Source organism: Paramisgurnus dabryanus, chromosome 3, assembly GCF_030506205.2.
Source record: "Paramisgurnus dabryanus chromosome 3, PD_genome_1.1, whole genome shotgun sequence".
Lineage (NCBI taxonomy): Eukaryota > Metazoa > Chordata > Actinopteri > Cypriniformes > Cobitidae > Paramisgurnus > Paramisgurnus dabryanus.
The window spans coordinates 48,172,635-48,195,921 of NC_133339.1; the positions used below are offsets into that span (position 1 = coordinate 48,172,635).

General features: G+C 38.4%; 1 long non-coding RNA gene across 1 annotated transcript; it reads left to right on the top strand.

Annotated features, from left to right (window-relative positions):
- Positions 1-727: 727 nt before the first annotated feature.
- LOC135750399 (uncharacterized) lies at positions 728-8,895 on the top strand. Its single transcript, XR_010532724.2, has 4 exons — positions 728-1,076; positions 1,524-1,605; positions 2,148-2,377; positions 8,222-8,895. It is a non-coding gene; the product is annotated as an uncharacterized lncRNA (long non-coding RNA).
- The last annotated feature ends 14,392 nt before the right edge of the window (positions 8,896-23,287 follow it).

Sequence of the window (23,287 nt, forward strand, 5' to 3'; positions counted from 1 at the left end):
TTACGATAGTAACCGAGACGTTTTTTATTATTACGCCCAACCTGACTAAAGCCTCCAGTTTCAGCTAAAAAAAATTAGCCAAAAAGCATAATGCTGCCACATCCATGCTTTACTGTGGTTCTCCAAGATCCATACAGTGTTAAAAGATTTTCAATGAAAAATATCATTAATAAATACTTTATTAATAGAGATATGGCTTTCAATTTCTTTCCAATGATGTTCCATTTGGCAGTGATACATCCAATAATAACAATACAGCTATACACATTAGAGCCTGTTTTTATGCACATTAAATGTTATAAATTATTTATACACTTTACTGTTATACTGAGTATTTATCAGTGGTTTGCTGGCCTGGTTTGCTCGTCTTTTATTCACACACATTATCTACACATAATGCATGTTTTTTCCTACCCAGTCTCACAAATCTGCTTTCACCATCGCTCTTGGTTTTGTACACAGTACTAAATCCCTAATTCCTTTAAAACAAGACAGATAGTGTGGGAAAGGTAAACAGAGTGTCTGGGTTTATAAATGAGTGCTTTGGAGTCTTTATTGTTTTATTACACGTCATATTCAGAGAGAAGATTGTGTGTTTATATGTATACTTTCCTTTGACATCCTTTGTGAACCTTGTGGACAGTAAGAAAAACTTAACATTATACAACATTATGATGTAGAGAAACAAATGATGTTGGATTTTTGGAGGAAACCCCTGGATAAATGAAAGGATGATGCATAGTTTGTGGATGAAAGTGAAAGTGTATGGTTCTTCCCATAATCAATATGTTTAACAGAAAGTGGCTGCAGAGACTAATGTCTTAGCAAGGGGGTGGGACTAAGACTCTCCATTTCACGGTGAGCACTGAGCATGCAAGTACATGTTTAAACCCTGGATGAAACCTCTTTGTTCGACTTATTTGCAATGAGGAGAAGGAAGACTGTGGATAACTCATATTGTGGATTATGAACAATGTCATCTCCCATTCAACTTAGGATGTTTCAGAAAAAGCTACACACAATACCAGCCACCGTGGCATATTTTATAATTCTTCTTCACTTAGTCAACAGCAAAGGTAAGGCTTAGCTAATACATTTTGGGGATTTAGTTTGGTTGTATAATTTATATCTTATATGGGAAAATAACAGTAAAATTTTGAAAACATGCTATCAGTCAATGCTATAAAACTTAAATAAATAAATGATATGACTGAATGAGGATTTGTAAAAGGAATTTGTGACTGTTTCACTGCATAAAGTGGTGTCAAAGAATCTGAGTTTATATGTTTACCCGGAAATACCGCTCCAGTGATAGCTTTTGTACCTTTTATCTAAGAGTGCTTTTACTATGTTAACTCCTCAGTACAAAGTTCAGTTTTTCTTCCTTGTAATGTTAAATAATACATTTCAAAATCTGGAACACTTTACAAATAATCTCATACCGTTGGACCTCATCTCTTAATAAGATAAACTATATGACCGAATGATAAGCAAATGTCAACAATATTTTTTTACACATGCAGGTGTTATCGACCTATATGCTCATGAATACCAGACAGTAAACTGCAATGAGAAAGCAGTTTTACAATGCAACATCAGCAACAGGTGAAAAATATTTTTGTATTACAAATATATTTAGTATTTCAATAGTAGGCTACCTTGTAAATATACTAACAAAGAATTATACCACCTTTAAAAATATTGAAAGTATATTCACTGTGCAATCATATAAACGTTATTTTAAAATATATTTAACTGTATGCTTAAAGTTATCATTGCAGCATCCTGATGTTGTAACATAAATGTCTCCATTTAGTAGAGGTTCTCTTACAGCAACGCATGTAAATTGTCTGCACTATTTAGGGATTTTAACTTTTTATTGTACTTATTACTTTTTAGTCTAAAGCAACTTTTAATCATTGATTCCTCTTTTTTTAATTGCAATTTCTTTACATTTTTACTTTTTAAATTTTTACTTACTTTATTGTAATTGTATTTGTTTGCTGCCCTGCTACCCCTGTTCTCGTGGGGTAAAAGCAAAATAATAATTTAATTGTGCCTAGGTATACATGACAATAACAATCTTGAATCTTGACTGAATAGTCTGGCTGCAAATATAACATACCTGACCTATATTTTTTGACCAGGGCAGAGCAGTTTAACCTTATGAAAACAAACTGGAAAAAACTCGAAGAAGGAAGTTTTGAATGTGATCCAACATCCAACAACACCTCTCCAGAATTTAAATGTGACTACACAAAGAAGGAATTAACATTAACTATTTTACATCCTAAACCGGCAAACATGGGCAAATACTACTGCAGTATACGAACAGATTCAGGACATGACTCAAAGACAATCATTGTGTCTATGAAAGGTAAATTCATCAGTATTTTAATAGTGTTGTCCTCCACACTATGAATGAATCATATTTTAGTAAGTTATTGATTTAAAGATTTAGGGCCAGTGTCACCAGTGTTGTTTTTTGTAAGGTATGCTTGTAAAAACTACTCAAATGTCTTAATATAACAAAGGCTGAGTCTTGGCTTAACATAAACCCTGTCCGGGAAACTGCCCCTTAGTGACACAACGTTTGTCTTATTTAAGCAAATAACTGCGTCATTAAAAGTGTTAAGTCAATTGGAAATTAACAATTTTTCCCCAAAGTAGCACATTAACTCATAGCTGTATACCAACTTGTTTAAAATACTTCATTTATGAATCATGGCTTGGTCATGGCTTCATTTGATCATTAATAGCTTTTATACCGGTATTAATTAATTGCCAAAACGTATGCAGTACTTCTGTTTGAATCATTTCACATGCTGTTTAACAACATATTGACATTTTGCTATATGACTCCATCTTACAGAGTGTTCAAAAGTAACACTGGCTATGTTTACATGCACAAAATTTTGTCAATCCGATTGAACTTAATACGATTAAAAAATACAACGAAACAGTTTACATGCACACTAAAGATTGCAATCTGATTAAAATGTTTGTTTACATGTACATTCTATAGAATCCGAACTAAACGTCTGCGCAAGCGCACAGCCAGGGTTGCCAGATTCGTGTATCAGAACCATCCAAAATGGACATTCAAAACTAGCCCAAAAGCATCCCAATGACTATTCACAGCCCAAATACAAATAACTAATGAACGAAATACTTTCATCTTTAACCAGCAGAAAAAAAAAATGTGGTAATTCAGGACAGTTTAAGTAGCTCAAATCTAAACTTGAAAAAAGCACAGGACTTGGCAACGCCTCGCTGCGGACATCATCTCTCATCGAGTTCACGCTTTATCTCTGGATTAAAGTATAAAACGGAGTTAGAGAAAGTTGTTCTTAAGAGGTTTTTAGATATAAGTGATGAAAACACACTTTTCAAAAGTCACAACGCTATTTTATTGCTTTTAAGTAGCCTAATGTTTTAAAAGTACAAATAAACGCGGCAGAATGTACATCACGTGACCCCAGTAACCTTACCTTAAAGGGATAGTTCGGCCAAAAATGATATTAAACCCATGATTTACTCACCCCCAAGCTGTCCGAGATGCATATGGCCATCGTTTTTCAGACAAACACATTTTCAGTTATTTTAGAAAATGTTTTAGATCTTTCAGTTAATTAAATGTGAAGTTACGGGGTCCACAACCTTCAAGTCCAAAAAAATTTGCATCCAACCTTCACAAAATAAATCCAAACAGCTCCAGGATGATAAATAAAGGTCTTCTTGGGGTAATCCGTGGGGTAATGCGATGCTGTTGTAGAAATATCGATTTTTAAAACTTTATAAGCCAAAATAACTACCTTCCGGTAGCGCCGCCATCTTAGACTCCTCTGTATTCAGGAGAGTATTGGCGTAGTGTACGCACTTTTCTTAGTGATGTATGACAGCAGAGTAACCTCCGTAAGCTGCGTAAAGCTTTGTTTATACACGCAAGCCTTCGCGGATCGCGCGCGTGTCTCTCGAAACGGACGAGGCGTTTATAGTTGACGCGTTTGCTGTTGCACTATTTTTTGAACCACCAGGGTTTATTGCGACGCGAGCAATAAAGTCAAAAACAAACATAAAGAAGAGGATAGAAGAAGTCGTCCGCTGGAACAACCCTGGTGCTTTTAACATCAGAGTTTGATATATAAATATGAGAACATGAATAAAACAACAATCTCTTAAATATGTCTTTATTAAACATTATCATTTCATTAACGTCTTTAACTAAACAAACAGTACAGATATCTTAAGGTTTGTATTTTATTCCTCGTTTAGTGGTTCATTCAATACAAATATAAGCCAAACATTCTGAATCATGTAAAATAATTCGTGTTTTAAACTGCAAAGTTTCCATACTTTACTTACAGAGTGTCAGATAAATATATACATTGTTTTGCTTAAATTGATCAAAGAATTACGTCACAGGCTTGCCTGCTCGGACAGAATCGCCTCGAGTTCCGTCATTTTCGGATGCGGAGCCTCGCTTAAAGTTACAAAAAATGCCGTGCACACCGCCGCGCGAAATGGGGTCTCGCGAACCCAACGTGCCCGTGCGGACGCGTCGAGTATAAACATAGCTTAAAGCTCTGATCTTGAATGAGGACGCGACTAAGATGGGGGAATTACCGGATGAGAGTTATTTTGGTTTATAAAGTTTTAAATGTGGATATTTCTACAACAAAACTGTGGATTACCCTCAGAAGGACTTTGTTTATCATCGTGGAGCCGTTTGGATTTATTTTGTGAAGGATGGATGCACACTTTTTGGACTTGAAGGTCGTGGACCCCATAACTTCACATTTGATTAACTGAAAGATCTAAAACATTTTCTAAAATAACTGAAAATGTCATCTTCTGAAAAATGATGGACATATGCATCTCGGACGGCTTCGGGGTGAGTAAATCATGGGTTTAATATAATTTTTGGCCGAACTATCCCTTTAATAATGCGTGATGCCACTGCCTTGCTATTGCGTGTTTCTGTGATGAGAAACATGTGATATAAGAGCTAATATAAGACGTGAACTTGGAACACAAATGTTCTGCGCATGTGCACAATGTATTTTTGCATCCGATTGAGAAAATACTACGATTCATGTGTTTACATGCGTACTTTTCTCATGCGGATTGGATCACAGATCGGAGTACACTACCCCCTTCAATACAATCCATCCGATCATCCTCAATCGTATTAAGGTGTTTACATGAAGACTTTTCAATAACTTCTTAACTTCTGCTGTAAATCTGGTGAATAATGTAAGTTACCATTGTGAAGATTAGTGTTTCATTTAAATGGGCACTTCGGTCTTAAAGTTTAGTGTTAGTCTTCTTTTGTTCATTGTTCCATATCTGAGCAGAGGAAGATGAGGTCGTACATTTTTGCTATGCTAATTATTATCAAGGCATAGCGTGATTCAATGATCTCATACAAATAAAAATCACTGAATGAAAATTTCTAATTTTATCTTGTGTCAACCCCGTGATGCTCCTATGAAATCCAATAGACCATTTTGGAGTAGACGACACAGTTACGTCACTGCAAGCTGCGCACGCAATGTAGTTGCAGAGAAACAGTGGAAATGAATTAGGCACGAGTGAAACAAGCAAGATAACTCACTAGAAAATGTCCTGTTGTGCTGTTGAGTCTCAGAATAGGAATGCCAAAAAAGATGGCTTTCATTTTTATGCCATCGTTGAAGACACCATTTGAAGATAAACGTAGGTGTTTATGTTTGCAATAAGCCCTTAAACGGACAGACTGGAGCGATTAAATCATCTGGAAATCTTAATTAGAATAGAAATTAAGTAGAAAAGATGTCCGGTGTTCTGTCGAAGTCTGTTCCCCCTAATGTGTTCCTTACAGAGTTTTTATCACGTTGCATATATAATTTATTCAGAATATGTGTATTTTATACTAAAAAAGCAATAATATCACCATTTTCGTTTTCTATTCTTTTTATTTCTTTATATCTTAGCTTTTGTCTTCTTCCTGTTTGTTCTAAAATTTTTATGTTTACATACTTAATAAATATATAAATATAGCACACACATGATGTAAAGTGTTATTAATATATAAATAGGCCTTTTTAATTTATGTGTAAACCTAATACTTTTATAATAGTTTTAGAACAAACACATAAGCTATAAATATAAGGTATAAATAATAGAAAACAGTAAAATTATTAAATATTTAATCAACGTTATTATATATAATACATGATAGTATTGCTTTTATATGTACTTTAGCGATTCAGACTGTAAAAATAATTGATTTAGCAAAAAAAAAAAAAACATATACATTACATACATGCATATCAGTAGCCAAGCCATTTAAACTTTTTATTTATCTAAAAAATAAACGTAACATGATAAAAACGCTATAAGAAACATTGCACTAAAGGGAAACAAAGGGGAATCAGGATCCATAAAAATCACGGTTTAATGCTAAAACACTTCTCACCGCTACTGCGGAGCTGTCACTTTCTGCAACCAGTTTGGCTCCGCCCACAAAAAACGTCATCTATAGGGTGGTCTATAGGGCTGTTAAAAAATCACAAAAATCTAAACAACAGTATTGATCAAACATACTGAGACATCAATAATCATTGTATGAACCTCAACAATAGTGACAATCAACAACAAAGTTAATGCCGCAATGCAATGTTTGTCCTATTTCAGAGAATAATTACTAATAATTGCATTACTTTTAGGGCATTTCTTTTTATATGCTTCTTTTTATTTTTTGTGATCTCATGATTTTTTTTATTGGTAGTACATCATATATATAAAAACAATCTTAGATGACCTAATAGGTTTTCCGTTACATCAAGCAATGAAAATGGTCTTAAAACACTGTTGCAGTTTCTAAAAGAGAAGAGTTAGTTCAGCGAAGATAAAGGAAACATAATGGTGACCTCAAATGAACATATTTTGAATAAAACAAACAGAAACATGAGATTTCATGTTATTTAATGTGATAAATTTTGTGGAAAATTTTTTTAATTTGACTTGTGATTACATCATGATTTGTTTACTAAATCACGTGTGTGGATGCTGTAATTGTTGAGAACGTGTATCTTTTTGTTTAAAAGTTAAACTTCCTTTAGAAAATAACTCTGCAAGCAAATTGTATTTATGTTTTCAAACAGAGATGGTGATAAAGAGGCAAAAGTGAAAGATTGCAGCTTTTACCTTTGGTTCAGTGTTACTTTTTAACACTGCAAGATGGAGTCATATACTCAGGGCCGGCGTCATGGGGGGGCATTCGCGGGCAGTGCCCCCCCGAACAGGTTGTTGTGCCCCCCCTACAAAGTTTTTAATTACTTTAAAATATATATAGAATAATTAAAATAAATTAAACATTGAATGTTTCATGACTTGTAATATAATCAAATGAGGAAAATATAGTTGATATATGTTTTCTTTAATTAAAATAGACCAGTTTCTCTGATTGGATCTATTGCCGCGTCTCACCCATTAGGTCTTTAGCATATTTGTGACTTGATACTAGCAACGTGTTTTTTCGCGGCATTTTATGGATCGTGTAAAATATGGATATTAGAACATTTAGAATGAACCAGCACCGCCTGCTCCATCTTCATGCAAACACAGACTGGCTCAAACTCAGAGATTAGAGGTCGAGGTGGAATTTACAAATCTACAGGACACTTTTTTAAGGAAGTCTATTGTTCTTACACGCCGTCTCTAGCTATTTCAAAGGTAAGTTAGGTTGTTTTAAATTATGTAAGCTTAATGTGAAGTGTGGCTATAGACCGTTAACTGAATTACGACGTGATTATGGTAAAGCGGCTTTTTTAAAGCTAGGACGCGCTGCACTATGAAACTCATTCATTTCAATGGCTTGCGCCGCGCGAGGGTGGTTTGTTGTTGCGTCGAGTGAGCGCGAGCGCAGCGGAGCTCAGCTTGCGCTCACGCCGCGGTCGAAGTTCAATAGTTTTGCGCATAGTTTGTGGTCTTTTGCACTTTATACGGGAAATGAGCTGACAGTCTGTACCAGTTGTATGAGTGTGTGCTTGCTGTATTTGTTGTTTTAATGTCTTGTTTTTGCAAGTTATAGTTGCTATTGCGTGCCCCCCGTTGGAAGCCGAGTGCCCCCCTGTTAGTTATGGTCTGGCGCCGGCTCTGCATATACTGTATATACTGTACCCAGCAGTGTTAATTTAACACTGGGGATTTTGTTGTGCTCTCCTTTTTATTGCAGGTGAATGCACTGGAGATTTCATCTGGATGGCCGAATCTGATCATTTTCAATGTTCATTTAATGGCATTTACCCAGAGGGCACAATTTACTGGTTTTATTATGATAATAACGTCACTTCTTACTCTACAATAACAAACTTGACCAATTCAGATGGGACATTCAACATCACAAGTGTCCTAAGGCCCAAAGACAGAATGGGAAAATATAATTGCTCTCTTTGGCTGCTCAAAAATGGACAATACCTAAAAAACCAAGATTTTGAATTGTCAGATTTAGTGCACTCCAGATTATTTAGCAGAATTAATAGACAACATTGCTCACCCTGGACACCACTTCTTGTTGGCCTGATGTTTTCATTAAGAAACTTTCTGTAGTCTTTGAGACTCTCAAGCAAATATGAGAACAGAACCCAGAAATGTACACATTTTAATAGAACTAGAATGTAAAATATTTTGATCAAAAAAGTAAATTACTACATTTTATGTGATCATTTGTCATTCAGTTGCCTGTGATGCTGAGATAGAAAAGGGAAAAGGGATCTTTAACAAATCACTTTTGTTTTTCTTTGATTTGTTTTATTTGTTTCGTCTCATAGATTTGTAATATACTGTAACATACATTGATACCTGTGATATAAAAACTAGTTTCTGTGATAGATACAGGTCAAACAAATTCAGACTCTGTTCAAGTGTACAGCAGACAGCATACAGTACATGCGCAATATATAAACTTATACAGTTTACTTTATACGTCTGTATATTACTTAGAAAATATTATGTGAAACTCCCAGGCTCACATATACTGGTATAACAATAAATATTTGGCCTGTAAAGCTACAAGAATATTTCCCAGAATGTTTACAATGTCTAACATTGCTCTTATTGTAACTGCATGTTGTAAATGTGACCCAGTCTGTGACAACATAGCTAAAGTTATATCTTTATGATTTACTGTTTTTAAAATCATCATATATAATGTAAAAAACATTCTGTGAAAGTTTAACCCTCTTTATCTTTAGTAGGCTATTGACTAAAGGTTGATCAATGTGGTTTTTTTTTTCTCTGGCCGTTGCCAATATTTCAAAATCAGGGCAGATTTTCTTGGTACATAATAGTTTGTACATAATAATCAAAATGTCCTCATCTTGAGCAGATATTTTACATTTTAAAATGTCACTTTTAAACCAAAGAATTTTGGAAAAAAATATGACTGGACTTTCTGAAGAGTTTTACAGCCTCCTCAACACCATGCATTTATCAGGCACATATATTACCTGCCACTCTGCTGTCATCATTTCTTTTTTTTTGCTTTGTTTTTACCATGGCTGTCATTGCTTTGTAAGATAAAATCCTTTGGTAGATCTGATAAATTATTTAATCAATACAGTACATTTACATGGGACTTAAGCGTTAACCCTTCTCATTTACTTTTAATGTGTGACTTCATGCGTTGCCAAACTGAATTGTGACTGAAAATTTCTCAACTTTTTAAAGTCAACGCATGCGTCAGCCAATCGGCTTATGCAAATAACCTAGTGCGAGCCAGCCAATTACGTTTATGCAAGACCGGAGCATGTGTTGCGGCCACTGTGAATGGCCACACTTTATGCCGAGTTCAGACTGCACGATTTTAGCCCTGATTTTGACTTGCCGACAGGTTTTGAGAAATCGCTGAAAAATGCTAGCCTGACGTTGTCATACTCAATTCTAGTCAGAATTTGAGTCTGATACCGCTCCATTGAGCTATAATTATGAGGCGTGTCTCAACCGAAAAATGCCTCTGCACTCAATTGGATAGACCTACGACCAATCAGAGCAACGGGGTGTGAGACGTATGTTGAAATGACGTATTTGCAGCTTGACCGAACTGCTAGTTATTTCGCTACGACACACACTAACGTTACAAGTCTGAGTTTGCGAACGTACATCAACACCTACTATGTTTACAACATTTCATTTATATCACATTAAGTCATACAGTAAGACTATCTCTTACCATTTGTACATTAGTTGAACTTCATCCACGACGATACCCATTACGTTTGCTTGTTATATCCATCTCGTCGTGCACACCGAGTTGCATCGCCGTGATACCCATTTTAGTTGCTTCTTTAACTTGATCTTTCATAAGTGCGACAACTTTTGTCGAATCCCGTAGGACGGCAAAAACATCAACAAATGCCTTGCTCGCGTTTCTCTGTTCCTCTTTTAAAATCAATGCTCTGTCGATATCTTTTAGAACAGACTCAATGTCAGAGTCCACACATCTGATTTCTACCGCGGCAGCCATTTCGTTGTAAACAACAGATTCAACACACGCGCTCTTTGGTGACGTGGTTGATTTACGTTACTGATCATCTGTCCATCATCATATAAAGCCCGCCCTGACAATTTGATTGGTTCGACCAGCTTTGGGTCGAGCATAGTAGCAACTCAACGGTGAAACTCCAGACCGATCTTCCCGTTCCTCAAAATGTTGTGGGCGGGGCTAAGATCGGCTGGCACCCAGGCTAGAAAAATGCCTTAAATCACTGGCAAATCGATGCTCGTGAACGCGAGTGACAATCACACAGTGTGAATTATCAAAGACGTGATCTGAGAGAATCGCCAGTGAAGATATTTGGCATGCTAAATATCTGGACCTGTCGGCGATTCAAAATTATGTCGTGTGTAAAGGTGCATTGACTGAAAATAACATCGCCGATGACCTACAGCCAATGAGAGAGCAACATACAGGAGAGCTGGAAGTTCAGGGAGGAGTCTCTTCAAACATTTCCTCCTTCATAATCTTTATTTCTTCTTCTTTCTGCTGCTAATGAGCGCACATGCAATTTGTATGGTAAGCTTCTTGCGGGCTACCATTTGTAATAATAATTAGGGATGTAACGATACTTCGATGTTGCATCGTGCATGATGGGGATATTTATACGATGACGTTCTTTTAATTTTATTCATTGACCACGTCAACACGTGATCTAATCTGCGCCAGCGTCACCTGTGCTTCACCGCAGTCAACTTGAACTGAAGGTCAGCAAAATGACTTCGGTAGAAACAGAAACTGATATAGATAATGTCCTGTCATCTTTTAAGTCCAACGTCTGGAAGCATTTTGTTTTCATATCACTCAACAGAAATCTTAATCAATCGCACAGACACGTGCATACAAAAACATATCCAGACGCGCGCTTCTGTCCGTTCACCGCTTAGCCGCATACCAGGTAACGCCACGCGATTGAGATATCTTATGAAAACATAACAAAACTAAAGTACGTTATAAATAATAATTATAATCTTATTTTAACTCTATCACTATTGGCTTCTGTAGATGGACATCAGAAATGTTTTGTGCAAAGCAGGAAAAGGGAAGCAGAAATGACAGATGATGAGTTTAAGGGAGTTTAATCCTCACCCAGTCAGGTCTCAAACATTAGAGAAAAAATCTCAAGTAAACCTCTGTCAAGTCTATAGAATTGCATTGTTGCTGAAAAAAATCAACATGTATGTGTTATACTGTTCTGTATTTTCAGATATGAAATTAATATTTAGTTCACTAGCTGTAGGACACAGTTGGCAGTAACTATGACTGAGATTATTTTAGTATAGCAGTCATAAAATTAATGGTTTCTTAAAATAGTGCTATTGTAAAAATATTCTTGTAAAAATAAGTTATTAATCATTGTTATACTATGCACAGTACACTTTAAAAAAATCATATCAACATAAGTAAGTTAAACAATTTCAACTTTTTTTATGAGAAGATATGTCAACTTATCACAAGTCAAAACTTTAAAAAGTATTTTGTTTTATGGTTAAATTTGTCAGGGATTAAGGAAAAAGATAAAAAAAAAAATTTTCTCTTAATCCCCACTTTGTACCGCTAAACAAGTGGCAGCCTTTAAGAAATGTACTCCTCAATGTTCTAACCCACCCCCCAGCCATCTATCACCTCCTCTTACAAACAGCAGCAAAAATACACCGTGGCCACTCGAACACGCCCTCGTAGAACTTGGGGGTCAAATCAGTGGTCAGTATGAAAGAGACAACTGAGATCTGATTTGTAAAGCTGCTTTGGAACAATTAAACAACTGTGAAAAGTGCTATATAAATAAAATCTGATTTAATTGAAAGTCATGTTGAACCCCCCTTACGAAAAAGAAGTGTACTCAAGTTCATTTTATTAAGTATCCTTAAGTAATGTTGGAGTATAGTTTTAAGTATACTTTATGTAGTAATTGTACTAACATTAATGTACTAGTAGTATACTTGTACATGTACTGCTTGAATATCGCTTGGGACTAAATTGGCCCACTTTTAGTATATAAAAGTATACTTCTAAGTGTACTATAAGTGTAAGAGTAGTCAACTTTAAGTGTACAACTAGTGCACAATAAGTTCTTCATTTGTACTGCAAGTGAACTCATGGGTATACTAGTAGTTTTCTAGACTTATACTTCAAGTTTACATGCAAATGTTCTGTTAGTGTACTCTTAGTAAACTAGTAGGTTACTTATTGTGTGCTGCAGGTATACTTCCAAGTGTTCTTTTAATATACTTTTAGTTAACTAGTAGTTTACTAGTCATATACTGAAAGTGTACATGCAAGTGTTATGTTAGTGTACTCTTAGTAAACTAGTAGGTTACTTATTGTATACTGCTTGTGTACTTGGGGGTTTTTAATATACTTTTAGTTAACTAGTAGTTTACTAGTCATATACTGAAAGTGTACATGCAAGTGTTCTGTTAGTGTACTCTTAGTAAACTAGTAGGTTACTTATTGTGTGCTGCAGGTATACTTCCAAGTGTTCTTTTAATATACTTTTAGTTAACTAGTAGTTTACTAGTCATATACTGAAAGTGTACATGCAAGTGTTATGTTAGTGTACTCTTAGTAAACTAGTAGGTTACTTATTGTATACTGCTTGTGTAACAAAGCACTTTGACACTGAGGATCCATCTGCAGGTTTTTATTAAACACACTCATATTCCAACAGGCAAGGTCAAACAACAGCAAACACAGCAATGTATGGCAGGCAAATGAAACAGGCAAAAGGGTCAGGGCCGGCAACAAACATACTCATAAACCAGGTAAAACAGATCAAGATCAATAAATACAGATAGATATGCAGGCAGGCAAACTGGTCAGCAATGACAGCCGGTACAAATCAAGACTTTGCACTGACTGAATGTTTCCAGAGAGTTTATATAGGCTGTCCAATGAGTTTCAGGTGGCAGAGTAATCAGTCCAGGTATGCGGGATTATGGGAAATGGAGTCCAGAACGAAAGTTAATATTCAGGGGATTCAGCCATATACAGTGTTGCCAGATTGGGCAGGTTCCCGCCCAATTGGGCGGTTTTGAATTTGATTGTGCGGGTAAAAATTGGCTTGGGCGGGTGTGCAAAAATTGGGCTGGTTTGTGATCAGTTGGGCGGGTTTGAAACGTGCATTTTATAGGCTAATTATTTAACAAAAAACCCAAGTGTGCATGTATTTCATGACGTTACTAAACACACGCCCACTGCATGTGTTTGTGTTGACGCCACGCCGATGATGAGTCCGCGTTTAGCCAATCAAGTGATAGCAGCCAGCCAGCTCTCTCAGCGGGAAATCAAGATGTTACAGATAGGAGTGGGAGAGTGACCCGGGCCTGAAGCAAATGGATAATGCCTTTTAAATCGGAAAATAGCACTGCAAAATCTGCAACACGGACTCCGGATTGCAACGTATACGTTGCTTGTCACACATCGGCCGTGTCTCAATGCGAATGCTGCAGCCTCTGGAGGTCGCATTTCTAGGCTCCATATACGTCATCAAGACTGTCTTGTTTCAGAATATTAACAGTTATAAAGTTGACTTTTATTCTTAGTTAATAGTAAATTGTTGTAATATGCTTATACCTTGCGAATGTAATGGTCAGTTAACTAAAATAAACCAGGCTTGATGACGTATGCACCCTGCATATGCGACCTCCGCAGGCTGCAGCTGGAGTGAGAAACAGACATCAATTACACGTGTTTGAGCCGTGGATGAATTATCGGAGCATTTCAGGTGAACAGAACCAAATGTTCGGCTGTCATTTAGTCAATTGTGGAACCATGAACTTCAGCCAGACTGTACATAGTTCTGAAAAGTTCAGATGTTCACAGTGTTCTTCAGCTTCCTTGCAAGTTAACGCACAACCAAGAGCCTATTATTATTGTTCTGCATTTACTGCTTAAGGTAAGCCTATTTACGATATCTCTCTCACACACACCTATTTATCAAGAGTAAAAATACATTATTAATAATAATATAAATAGATAAAAAATGTTATTAACGAATTGGGTATTTGAATAATCACAAAACACTTAAATATACGCTGTTAAAGTGCATTGTGCGTGTGGGCGAGGGAGCATAATAGCTGTTGTGAACAAGTTATGTCATTTTGCTAGTGTGGTTCTGTTCTGGTGTCGCTAGCTATGTTGCATTAATTGTGTAAGTTAAAATAACTAAATGCTAATCAAATTAAACCAAAATGTTGATTTAAATATTTTGGGCGTTTTTTTGTGCGTTTGGGCGGGTTTTGGAACACTTTTGGGCTGGAAACCATCAACTCTATCTGGCAACACTGGCCATATATATATAGATATATATACAACCTCAAACCAGAAAAAGTTGGGACACTGTAGAAATTGTGAGTAAAAAAGGAATGGAATAATTTACAAATCTCATAAACTTTATTCACAATAGAATATAAAAATTGGTAACAAAATCAATGGCTATGTGAGACCAGGGACGGGAAGGGACAGATATGGGCTTAAGAAGACCAACCGGAGCTTGATGAGAGGCCTTATTACGGGCACAAACCTGACAGGCTAACACAAACTGTCTGACATCTGGGCCAATAGAAGGCCACCAGATTTATATATATTATCCCAACGAGCAGTAATGAGGTAACATTTGCAAGCCACGCAAAATGAATTTAGATCTGAGTGCATACCAGTGCGGAAACATCAATACACTGAAATGGTCACAATAGGCTACATGTAGATTTACTAACAGCTGGGCCCACTACAAACCATCATTTAGGCCTTAATTAATGTCTGTCAGGATTTACTAAAGATGCGCAATGGATAATTAGCACTGAAAAGGTGTGATTTCGTTATTTTTGTGATTGACCTTATTGCATATGCATTTCTAGGAGTTTTTCTTTTAGACGAAAAATGTATGAAAGAGGAATATTTAAAGGATTCATGTTACGTGATTTTTTTAATGTTTGTACGTGTGATATTACTGATATTTGCACCATTATTTAATGCTGAAAAACCAAACTGGTGTCCATATAGGAAGTCGAATTACATTTCCTGAAGTATGTGCAAGGCATAGGACTGACGAATGCTTTAGACAAAATACAGATATGAAACACCACCACGAACACCTTAATATTGACATGGTTGTTAGCTTCCCCTATGATTACATGCACTTAGTTTGTTTAGGGGTTATGAGGCATCTGCTTTATTTGTGGATGGGTTCTCCTGGCCCCCGGCTCTGTCGTATTTCAAGCAGTCAAGCATCCTTAGTTTCAGACAGACTACTTTCTTTGAGAGATTATATTCCTACAGAATTTGCTAGAAAACCACATTTATTGTCGGAAGTAGGCTGAAGGCCACAGAATTTTTTCAATTCATGTTGTACACTGGGCCAGTTGTACTGAAGGATGTGCTAAAGTCTCAAGTATATGACCATTTCGGTAACAATTTACAATAACAGTACATGAATAATCATGTACTAATACATAAATTAATAATTACTTTAATATGAAGTAATGATAAGTTAAGCCATGTACTAATCAATAACTAACCATAACTATGTCATGAGTCATATGAATTCATGCATGAATTACAGCCACCTTAACTACACATTAATACATGTTTGTTAGTTAATGCATTAATTAACACTTTGGGTAACCGAAATCAAACATGCTCTAGAACAGTGGTTCCCAACGGTTTGCAGGATCTGCTGCTTTGTTTGAGGTCAAATAAAGATGCATAAAATGTTCCACTTATAATTTTAGAAACAAAAGATATTTTTCAAATTCATGTGCTCACAATACCAAGATAGCAGGTAGTCAAAGTATTTTATTATGTAAGATAATTGTTCTCTTATTTTTGTGTGCTTGTCAATGTAGATTGCAAAATCAAAAGGAAGGTGGATGTAAACGTTACGGCCTACAACAGGCTGTCCGCTCGTTACACTTGTGGTCTGCTGCTTTTGGCGCTGTCAAAATATTTCAGTTAAAATCATTCTGACTATTCCTCAGAAATGACAAACATGTTAACCAAAGTCACAATGCCAAATGTATAGTGTTCATATAAAGACCATCAAACCGTCAATCATACCAGTTTATTTGTGAAAGCTATTAAAATGTTATCTTGATGTTATTTTAATTATTGTTTAATTAATTTTTCGCATTGTATCAGGATCAGCGTTAAGCCAGGGGCGGATCTACGGGTGGATTGACAGCTTGCCCACCCAATCAGATTCATGGAAAACATTATGTTTTTTCATTCAAACCATAATTCTTCAACCATTTGAACTATCAAAAAATTAGAATTGCTCCTAAAGAAAACAAATTGCGCTTTTTGGCAATATATGGTTTATTACGGTAATGTCTTGCTTTCCGTCCACCAATCGCTGCTGTCATCTAGAGCGGAAGAGGCGGGTTTGAGGAGAGCGCGGTAGGTTAGATTGCACTGAGAAGCAGATTCGTGTGAACGTGTGGATCACTGCGGTAAAGAAAAGACTTCTAAATAAAAACGGTGTACACCAGCAACACTAAAGTTAACTCGCTCTTGGTGGCTCGGGACTCGACGGCCTGACTGGACTGTTTAAGTTGATTTTCAATAAAGCAGTGTTGATATTTTTTGCTTCTGGGTCCTCTATGTTTCAGAACCAGTGCTTAGGTAAGCCACGGGCGTTTAGCTAAATAAATGCTCAATGCTTAAATAGTTCATCGTAAATCGTTGTAATATGCTTATGACTTGCGAATGTTATGCTTATTTAATTGAAATAAACCAAGCTTAATGGCGTATGCTGCCTGCATATCCGACCTCCGGAGGATGCAGCCTTCTGTTTGAGAGACGGCCGATTCTAATACAGTTAGCTTGAATAACGTAATTCCATCTAAAATGTACAAAACTGACGGAAAAAACACAGTCATTTTATCTTCCCAATTAACGCAAGTTAAAAAAAGTATGTGAATTTTTCTGGCCCGCAGATGTATAGATGCCCACCTATCAAAAACACTTTCTGCCTCCGCCACTGGGTAACTTATATTTTTATTTGTTAATGTATGATAAGGTCATGACTTTTACTAAGGGGGCACATCATTACTAACTCATCGTTAACTACTCATAAACTAACATAAATTCATGATTTGTTAATGTATGATTAGGTCATGACTTTACTTGAGTGGGCACATCATTACTAACTCATCGTTAACTACTCATAAACTAACATAAATTCATGATTTGTTAATGTATGATTAGGTCATGACTTTACTTGAGGGGGCACATCATTACTAACTCATCGTTAACTACTCATAAATTAACAAAAATTCATGATTTGTTAATGTATGATTAGGTCATGACTTTACTTGAAGGGGCACATCATTATTAACTCATCGTTAACTACTCATAAACTAACATAAATTAATGACTTGTTAATGTATTATTGTGTAGGCCCTACACAATGACTTTTCTTGGAGGGGTACACTGTGAAAAAGTTATCAATTACACATTCTATACAAATTCAGCTCATCAAAATCCAAATTTTTGGTGGTTTTAAAGGAGAGGAGCAAATGTGAAAATTAGTCAGACATTTGGAAGGGGTGATAATGGCTTAAAAGAAGAACAAAACAAATACTGTATGTGCATTTTGATATTAAGACGAGCCAGTTCACACAATAACCATCGTCTGTAGGCTAACACTGATTTAAATTTAGAAAGAATAGCGTCTGTCACTCTTAATGGCAGCAGTGGAACTGATTTTAATTATTAATCCATAATTGCACATTTAATGATTAAGGTTAACTGTAAATGTTGCAAGAAATCCAGTGCCATTCAATGTTTTTAGCTCAGCTGCAGGAGCAAATATATAAACATTACAAACCTAAACATTTTGCATTAACAAAAGTTATTTTCGTTCTTCTAGAGAGCTTGTTTGATATGGAGTACGCAAAGTGTTAGTTAATGCATTAACTAACAAACATGTATTAATGTGTAGTTAAGGTGGGTGTAATTCATGCATGAATTCATATGACTCATAACATAGTTACGGTTAGTTATTGATTAGTAAATAGCTTAACTCATCATTAGTTCATAATAAACTGATTATTAATTTATGTATTAGTACATGATTATTCATGTACTGTTATTGTAAAGTGTTACCACAATTTCATACTTCTGTCAATTGGTGTGTATATTTTACAGAGTTCAGATTAATGTTTAAAGATGAAAAATTTGGCAAATTCTATTTTGGTAACATTGGTTGAACATTGTGGTCGGCTTTATGGACAAAAATGTTTAGTTTACAATATTCATGGTTTGGTGCATCTTTGTAAAGACGTTAAAATTCATGGTAATTAAGATTTATTTTCCTCTTTTCCATGTAAGAATTTCTTAAAAGAATGGTAAGGGGCCCACATAATCCATTGACAAGTGATTTGCAGATTGTCTGAAATTGATGAAGCCAGCTCTAACTGTGGTCTTCATTCACAGAAATCTAAAGATTATAAATCAGAACAAACTCATTTGTTTTTTGAAATAATAAAAATATCAATATTTTGTGTTTAATAATTCACTTATCTGCCAAGTAGCTGTGTCATATGGATAATGTTGTTATCACAAGTGTTGTAATGATGTGAGGAGGCAGTGGATCCAAATTCTGTCACGACCCGTACGACAGAACCCAATTGCAAGACAAGGAGGTATCAAAAATAGGAATTTATTGTAACAAAAAACACACATAAACAACCCACGAGGGGGCAAAACAACATAACCAGGATAATAAATATGAGGGATAACACCAAACTGGGTAACACTGAAACAATAACTAGATAGAACACAAAACACTGGATAAACTAGACTAAACAGACAAAGTACTCACACCGATCGAACAAGGCCTGGAACAAGGGCATGGAACAACAATGAACAGACACAGGTTTCTTCTTCTTCTTCTTTTGTGGGTTTACTGGCGGGTTGCAAACCAACTGAAAGGTGCATACCGCCACCTACTGCACTGGAGTGTGACAAGGAAAGTCTGCATGACTCCGATTAAATTCTATGAATTACCGCAATGTTTTTTAAAAACCTCATTAATGCCCTTATTAGCCTACCCGTATATGCCCCTTCATTTAAAATATTGCCCATTGTAAATTCTGTAATCCCCATTTCTTGAACTTCTCTAATGTACAATATTCTTTCCTGCTGGTATTTCACACATGACATTAAAACATGTTCCACTGTCTCCCTTTCCTGACACCCATCACAAAGACCTGAATTGTGTTTACCTATTATGTAATTATTTGCATTGAGCCTAGTATGTCCCATTCTTAATCTTGTAAATATTATATATTCCCTCCTACTTATATTATGATTTATATTGCTTTGCTTTAATTTACCTTGTATGTTATAAAAATGTCTTCCCTTCATACATAAATCCCAAGATATCTGCCACATATCTTTACATGCTTGTTTAATAATCGATTTCCCTTCTACCCTACTCAAACTTACTGTTAAATTGATATTATTCAGTTGAAGTGCTTCTTTAGCCATTTGATCAACCACCTCATTGCCCTGAATCCCAACATGGGCTGGAACCCAAACAAATCTCACCAGTATTCCCACATTCTTTAATCTATATAAACTAATAAAAACTTCTGTTAATATATCATTTCTGCATGATTTAAAAGTTTGAAGACTTAAGAGAGACGCCATTGAGTCTGAGCATATTAACACCTCCTTAACAGATACCACCCTTGTTTCCTCAATCCATTGTAGAGCCATTTGTATAGCCGCTAACTCTGCCGTGTACACTGACGTTCCATTAGTTAATCTCGCTTGTTCCCTTTCAGTCGGTCACTACGACGTCACGTCGTGACCGACGAATTGGGAACTCGCTTAGAGAGACCAATCTGCTTCGTATACTACTAAAACGCCAATGAACTTGGCATTGAGATATTTGCATAATGCTGGCGCCGCCCCGCCAGGTGCCTTTATAAGCAGCAGGTGCAAATAGGGAAATTAGCTTTTTCGCTTCGAAAGCCGGCTTTATCTGCTACTGAGAAGCTACTTTACTCTGTTGGGATTTGATTGCTGAAGTTGGTTGAACTAGCAGTATCACAGCGGACGCTTCGCTTATTCCACGGCTCTACATCTGTTTATTGTTTTGAGTTTAGTGTGTGCGTTGCCTTCCTGTGCGCTCATCAACTAAGCATCTGAGTGAATTTCCCTAAAAGAGTGATACGAGAGAGCTTTGTGCCTTGTTAAAGGCAGCCACTCTCTCGTATATGCGGGGATCAGCGTCCTTTTCAGGATAGCTTTTCGCCCGTGCGATCTTGGATGAGAGAAGTATAAGGGTTCCAGTGACGGTCACGAGCGCTGTCTTCGTGCTCAGGCATCGAGCACTCCGGGGCTGCATTCGTGGAGAGTTTCTGTTCTCTCTGTGAGAGCATAACCCTCTTGGATTGTGGAGACGACTGTCGTTTCTACGGGAACGCTGTCCGCGCCTTTGCAGTGCTGAGGCCGCCAAGGTGCGGCTGTCAAGCGCTCGCAGGGCGCCCTTCGCGTCACTACGCTGAGTAGGACGGAGGATGCGTCCTCCACCTACCGGCCTTCTCATCCTCAGCCGGTTGAGGCTCCGGTGGAGACTGCAGAGTCGTGTTCTACGATGTCTGCCGAATCCATTGGACCTCCTTCTGGTCCCGTCACTTCTGCAGCATCAGAGGGGTGTCCATTTTTCCTCCGAGGCAGAGTCGTTCCGGAGATGGCGGCCGTGCCCGCGAGCGGCGGAGACGGTAGAGTTGGAAAGGTTAACCCCTCTCCGCCCGAACCGTCCCGCCCACATGATTGGTACTTCGGAGCTGCTCGGGCCTCTCGGTCCTCTCCTCCTGTGCCTTTCTTCCCCGACGGCACGAAGAGCTGACGTGATTTGCGGCCGTCCGGCCGTTCAGCTTTCACCCCTCACCTCCCTCACCAACGGAGCCGCTGAGGGCGGGGACCCCTTCAGTGGAGCGGGATGCGTTCCTGGAGGGACCACCCAACCCTTCCCTCCCGTGTTTGTAGACAGTCGTCCGGTTACGGACGCTGCCCATCAGGCATGCCGGAGAGGCGGCTTCAGCCCTGCACGTAATAACGTTGCTGCAGGCTCACAAAGGATTTACCAGGGAGGCCGCGACCTTCAGTCGTGCGATGTCCACCTCAGTGGTTCAAGATCGCCACCTTTGGCTGTGTCTGGCTGACATGACGGACGCAGACGAGAACAACTTGAATGCTCCTGTCTCACAGACCGGCCTCTTCGGCGAGCCAGGGGAGTCGTACAGCTCCGCTGCACAGACTGAGGCGATCTCCTAGGTCATGCCCCGGCGGAACAGAGCTGCCCTTGGTCCACCACGCCGGCTCCTCAGTCTGCCTCTCGCCGTCGGCGTCCTGCGGCGACCACCTCCGTTCCCCTCCTCGGACCCCATCTCGGCAGCGCAGGGGAACCGGTCGTCAGCAGCTCGCCCCGCCCGCTTAGCCGCTTCCCGTGGAAATCGGGAGTTTAAGTGGCCAGTGAAGGGCGACCCGGATTGGCAGAGGATCACTCTTCAGGAGATGGAGCTCCTTCCCCCGATAGAGGGTCGGGTGGAAAATCCTTGGTTTGCATATGTTCCACCGGCTGTTTAGCCGGTACCCACTAACCACACATAGAGTGCATTCCTCTTCCCTCTCCAGGTCTCCAGAGGATCGAGAGAGCCGTGAGCGGGCACACACCAGCTCACCCTACCTCTCCTCTATCGCCAGCGGGTGACCTGAGGAGTCCGAGCTCTCCGCTGAGGAGACCGGACCACCAGCACCCTTATCGGAGTCTGCGCTCTCCGCAGAGGAGACCAGACGACCGTCACCCTCAGCGGGCTCAGGTCAGTGTCACACACACATACTGTAGATGTTTATGCTGTCACAGCAGACGCACCGGCAGTCCCACCTGTCTCGCTTCGCTGCCCCACCGCGGGTACTTCGGTAGTGTCGTTATTTCTCCTCGTACGGTGCCTGGGTGCTTGGCTTCAGTTCCCAGCCCGTTTCGTTGGGTTTTACGCACGATCCGCCTCGGTTACGAATCCGGCACACCCCAAAATTTCGGGCTTTCGTTTCACTGTAGTGAAAGCGTCCGATGCACATGTACTGCGTGCAAAAGTCGATATCCTGTTGGCGAAGGATGTTCGAGCCGGTCCCTCTTACCGAGATGATGATGATAGGGTTTTTCCAGCCTTTATCTCATAGTACCCAAAATACGCGGCGGGTTACGATCGATTTGATTTACGCACCGGCTCTACGAAGGTGTTCTTTTTGGATGATAACGCCGAGGCTCGTATTTCAATATTCAGATCGGTTTGCAGCCTTAGACCTGTAGACGTGTACTTTATGTGTCCATCTCCCCTCGCTTTAGACCGTTTTTCGCTCTGCGTCGTGGGGTGGGCATATTAATACGAAGTACACCATTCGAGCTGTCTCTCTCTCTCCGTGTCTCCATGTGCTAGTCACGGCATTAAAATGTCAGAGAGAGAGCGTTGTTCGCATTCTGCTTTTTTCTACGTCGACTTATAATAGCCCGTTCTTGGCAGACGTCGCGAACACAGAGAGTTAATGCTTTGGCATCTCGCTCGTTTAAGTCTTCAGGTCGACTGGGAAAGAGCAACTTTGCCCCGTGCAGAGGATCCTTTTTCTCAGTATGGAAATAAGACTCGGTCGACTAATTGACGTGTTTAACAAGAGCGCGCAACCAGTCAGTTCTGACTTGCCTCGGTTTAATTCGAGGGAAGTACGCGGTCCCTC